At 30.3% G+C, this 5,952-nt stretch overlaps 1 protein-coding gene across 1 annotated transcript in view; it reads left to right on the top strand.

The window, feature by feature from the left end:
- Positions 1–3,121: 3,121 nt before the first annotated feature.
- LOC108973161 (diacylglycerol kinase 1) overlaps positions 3,122–5,952 on the top strand; it is a 193,514-nt gene continuing 190,683 nt past the window's right edge. The window contains exon 1 of the mRNA XM_018940226.1: positions 3,122–3,720. The gene's annotated coding sequence lies outside the window, so the exon portion shown is untranslated. The remainder of the gene's footprint in view (positions 3,721–5,952) is intronic.

Raw genomic sequence — 5,952 nt, 5'->3', positions numbered from 1 at the left:
TGGTATGTAAATGTGTAGGTTTGTTTGAAGTGATGACGTTTTGTCAGACGTAGCTACAGAGAGTTCGTGATGGCAGTCAATTTGGTAGTGAAAGTAAAGAGAAAGTACAGGAGAGTGTTGCTGCTGTGAGAGATGAGAGTGAATGSTCGGCTGCTCTTTGTTAGGAATGTTGCCCATAAATCCTTTTTAATGATTTATAAAGTTCTAAATTTTTTTATTATTCAAGTCATATTGCTAATTACTTTGGGATTTCTATACCTCCCACAAATAGACAATCATTAGGAAAGGAAGATAATATCAACAAGTAAGGAAGGGCTAAGTTCGGGTGTCACCGAACATTTTATACTTTCGCATGACAACTTTCATAAAGATATCTCAATTTTTACCCAAGTTACAGCTTGCACGGACGGATAGACAGACATACGAATTTTAACTCTACTCGTCACCCTGATCACTTTGTTATATGTAATCATATATCTAACGATATATACSGTTATTAGCAAMTTTATTSCRAGAGTATAAAAATGATGCCCTCTSAATTACATGAAAATWTCTGARAGATTCAGCGATATTTTCGGTGAAAAATTAGGTTAGGTTAGGTTAGGCACTGAGTTCTTCGTGTTCGATATCAGGGWCCGTGAAAAGTTATAGTCCGATCACGACAATTTTTCCACAAGGGATACCTCAGCTCAAATTCCGTATTTGTGTACAGTTTTATTCCGCTATCATCATTGGTTCCTAATGTATATATTATACAGAGAAGGCACCAGAAGGAATTCAGAATAGCGTTATATTGGAAGAAGGCATGGGTGAGAACCGATTTCACCCATATTTCGTACATGTCATCAGGGTGTTAAGAAAATATTATATACCGAATTTCATTGAAATCGGTCAAGTAGTTCCTGAGATATGGTTTTTGGCGACGCCATTTACGTTCAAATATGCCCCTCGTGATGCCATCCTTTGTGCCAAATTTCACTTTAATATCTTTTATTTATGGCTTAGTTATGACACTTTATAGGTTTTCGGTTTTCGCCATTTTGTGAGCGTAGCAGTGGGCCGATTTTGCTCATCTTCGAACTTAGCCTTCTTATGGAGGAAAGAAATATGTGTACCAAGTTTCATAATGATATCTCAATTTTTACTCAAGTTACAGCTTGCACGGACGGACGGATAGACGGACGGACGGACAGACAGACATTCGGATTTCAACTCCACGCGTCACCCTGATCATTTTGGTATATATAACCCTATATCTGACTCTTTTAGTTTTAGGACTTACAAACAACCGTTATGTAAACAAAACTATAATACTCTCCTTAGCAACTTTGTTGCGAGAGTATAAAAATGAYAAGATAAATAATTTTACGTGGAACTGTGGTCTCAAGAGCTAGGAGAAGGCACATTGCTCTTAAAAGGTGGAATTATTTCACTTAAATAACATTTAATGCGATCAAGATTTTCTAGATTCAATCTGCCTGACCACTTTGCCTATCCCGAAAAATATATTGTTATCAAATGCTATATAAACTAAAATTTATGACAATTCGAGTATTTTTGAGATATAACTGTAATTTCGGGATCTGAATTTTTTTTCTAGATTTATGTTAATTTTTGTTTATATGTATTTTATTGAAATTTTCATAGGTTTTCATAGCAACTCAAACCTGGAAATTTAAAACTGTTAACTTCGGGATTCCGTAATTATTCGCGATTTATGTTTAACTTATAAATAGTGATTTTACGTATTAATTTGCTAAAAATAGAAGTGTTCGCAATTTTTAATCATAAATTTGGGATTATTAAAAATCTCGAAACTTCGGGATACCGAAATTGCTTCCTGATAATTTTTATTACTGAAAAAGTGTGTATGTATTACATTTTTATTTCTAAAAAAAAATTTCTTCTAGTTGTTGTTTGTTTAGTTTGGTTTAGTAAAAATCCCGAAAATTCGGGATACCGAAATTTCAATCCAGTAATTTTTATTCATAAAAAAATTTAAAAATGTATAAATTTTCTAAAAATAGAAATGTGTGGACTCAATCATAAATTTAGGATTAGTAAAAACCCYGAAAATTCGGTATCCCGAAAAAGAATCCCGATAATTTTTATTTCTAAAAATAGTTCTTCTAGTTATTGTTTGTTTAGTTTTTTTTAGTCATGTGTGTACACAATTCAAAACATAAATTTTAATATAATAAAAATCCCGAAAATTCGGTATCCCGAGAAAGAATCCCCGTAATTTATGTATATTTAAAAAAACGTCTTTTAGTTTGTTAAATGTAATTTGTAAAAAAAAGGGGTTTATCCAATTCTCAAGCTTAAATTTGAGTGCAGTTAAATCTCTATAATTCGGGTTCCCGAAATTGAGATCTGACCATTTTTATTTCTAAAGTAATTAATCTGGGTGTTTTTCTGATTAAAAATTTTAAGCATTCTTATAAATTAAAATTTAAAAAAATATATATATACATAAATATGGCAACACACCATCATTACCACTACTTTCGCTCTCACTCTCTCTGGAGAAATGTGCCAMACAATATTTTCCACCACTTGCTGCACTTTGAAACAGCAAAAGCAAATTGGCAATACTCTCTGTTTGCACGCCACGTGAGCGTAGAACGTTGTGAGTTGTGAAAATCAGGCAAAGAACAAGAGAGCAGGTGTGCGTGCTGCTGTGGGGGACGTGGTGGAGGACGTGGTGAACACATCGCTGCCAGCAATGTTGGCCACAACGAATAAAAGCAAACAGCACAGCGTGAAATGGCTCAGTTTCAGTGGAACTGCCGGCGGTAACGCGTGGAAAACGAGACAAAAAAGAAAAACGAAATAAAATAAAGTAAAATAAAATAAGATAATATTTAAATAAGAAAAAATAAGAATATAACAAAAGCACAAACACACTATAACCACAAAAAGAAAAAAAAAAAACGAAAAGATAATTTTTTGTTTGTGTTTTCGCTGATGAGCAAGTGATAAAAAACACTGACGTATTGGTGGCAGCCAAGAAGTAGCCGTCGCAGCAGCAACAACAACAGCCTCAATAGCAGTGTGCAGAAAACAAAAATATTTTTGAGAATATTTATAAATACAAATACAAATGTCTAGTAAATATAATATAAGCTCRCTGCGCTTATAAATATAAAATATTTGAATACAAAAATAAATATGAAATAAATTAAAAGGCGAATGAAGTGGTGAGCAGCAGCAAAAAGCAAGAAAGAGTGGGTGACTTTGTTCGAAGCTTCTACCACATGTATTTCTGTAAATATATCCTATATATATATATCTATATATTTGAGAAAAAATATTGCCAATAATTTAAAAAGTGTGTGGCGGCGTAAAGTGGGTGCAGAGCAGCACAACAAATACAAGCGAAAACAAACAAATAGCAAAAGAAATTGAAAAAAAAAGCAAAAAGGAAACAAAAAATCGAAAAACAAAAACAATAAAAACTGCAAACGAAAGAATTTATTGCGACAAGGAGTTGTAGTGGGTTGACATTTGTGCGACTTTGTGCGATCGTGTGTGCGTGTGAATCAATGTGCCTGTTTACAAACACTCACACATCCAAATAAAACCACCAAAGGGAGACAGCCGTCGGCTGAACAAAGTGTAGTGCAGTGTAAGCACTGTCGGCGCGGCGTGCGACGCGGCATTGCTGTGCCCTGCTGATGTGGTGTGCTGAGTTCTACGGCCCGCTGCTGATGATCTAAGGTGCGCTCTAGTTCTTTCACTTTCCATTTTATTTATTTCCCGTGTTTGTAAGTGTTTGTAAATATTTTTTTTTTTCTGCTTTTGATTGATGAGCGCAAATTTGATAGCTTTGAGTGGTAAAAGTTTATGCACACAGCGAAGGCTCTAAGGTTATTTTTACAAKCATTTCCTTAAAATAACAAAAGCGAAAAGTTATGCGAAAAAAATACTTTCCTTTGGCATAACTATGAGAGATTGCATTCTGTTAATTGCAAAGTTCAAAGCTTGGCCAGGTTGCACGTTAAGCAAAGGAATTTTTGTTGCAGGAAATAAAGAAATATTACGCAGGAATTCGATTCGAGTCGGTAACTGGATGTTATGAAATATTTGCGAAAAGTTTCATGGGAAATATGTGAAAATTCTATAGTTGGTATTTATAAAGATTTCTTGGTATGCAAAGTGTTTGGAGCCATAACTTTGAATACTAAGAATATTTGTGTAACCAAAGTTGATGAAAGAATCGATTAGGAAGAACGGTCAAGTTAACGAGTTTAATATTTATTTCAGCATATTTTGCTATTGAGTTATTTGCTGTATAATTTTTAAAGTGAAAYTCAATTATTTTCCCTTACAAACTAAGAGGAGATTTATGCAAGGCAATCAAACTTTTATAGAAACAAAACTTTTCATCAATTATAAACTTTAAAGCTCATAACACCATAATAAGTATAAATAGCCAAAGTTTGTATTAAAAATTATTTTAAATAATGGAAGTAATCGAAAAGTAATTTGAATCATAACATTATGATTTACTATTTTGAAATATTAAAAGTGAGTTTTGTTTGCTTTCGTAAAGAAAATATAATAATTATTTAATTATTTTATGATAATAATAACATTACTAAATACTGTCATTAAGTATTAGGAGTTATTTTTTTCTCACTTCGTAAATAAAAAAATAAATAGAATTATTATAATTTGAGGTAATGATTACATTACTAATTACTATCTTTAAGTAGTAAAGGCGATTTTTTATGCGTCCCTAAAACAATAAATATAATCATTATGTTACTAATTACTACTACGTAGCTGTAAACGTGAATTAAAATTATTAGTATCGTTATATATTAAAATAATGTTCATCACTACATTAGTAATTTCTTTCTTTAACTGTTAAAATCTTTTTTTTTCTGTTTTCCTGAATCTAATTATCAATGYAGTTAATTATTGGTAATGATTGCATTGCAATTACCCCCATTATATGCTAAAAATTTATTTATTTCTTATTTCTTTATTGAAAATAATAATTGTAATCTTTACATAATCAATTATTGGTAATAATTACATTGCAATTAYTCTATTTAAGTATTGAAAAACAATGTATTTCCTATTTTCTAAATGAAAATAATAATTGTAATCTTTACATAATTAATTATTTGTAATGATTACATTACAATTACCCCCATTACGTACTCAAAATTAATTTAGTTCTTATATCGTTATTGACAATAATTATTGTAACTATTAATTAATGTTGAAAATGTTAAAAGCAGCTTTTTCTGTTTTCGTAAAACAAAAACTAATCTTTTTATAAATAAATATTTGTTAATGATTACAATGAAATTACTAAAAGTAGTAAAGACTACTAAAACTTAATTTATTTATTATTTTATGATTGAAAATAATAATTTTAAGCATTATATAGATATTTATTGGCAATTACTCTATTTAAGTATTGAAAAAYAATTTATTTCCTATTTCCTAAATGAAAATAATAATTGTAATAAGTAGGTAGTTAATTTATGACAGAACATTTCTTTAATTACTCTTCAATCACAAATTTAAATAACTATTCTGCTAATAAAGACAAATTATAATTGCTTGAATAACTGTCGAGAATATTCAATAATTTTCTAAAAAGTAATTGTAATTACCACAACAAAAGCGTCGTAATCCCTTATATCCGTACGAGGGCCTACGCCAATAAATTATTTATGCTTTATTTAGCAATATTTATGCAAGAAGAAACAAATTTTACTTATAATTAGAATTTACAAATTTTACCTCTATTGAAATACCCTTCAACATTAAAATAACAATAACAATAATATATTCTAAAATTTGAAGTACCGTAAAATAATTAGAAAAAACTAAATTCCATGAGTTTTTATTAATKTTAAAAATTGTAATCAAAACTAATTTTAAGATTCGTTAATCATAATTATTACTAACTTCATTCCCATAACGAAAGCG

Source organism: Bactrocera latifrons, unplaced genomic scaffold, assembly GCF_001853355.1.
Source record: "Bactrocera latifrons isolate USDA-ARS-PBARC rearing strain unplaced genomic scaffold, ASM185335v1 scaffold_46, whole genome shotgun sequence".
Taxonomy (NCBI): domain Eukaryota; kingdom Metazoa; phylum Arthropoda; class Insecta; order Diptera; family Tephritidae; genus Bactrocera; species Bactrocera latifrons.
The sequence above is the reverse complement of the archived record's forward strand: the minus strand, read 5'-3'. Positions and strand labels throughout refer to the sequence as shown.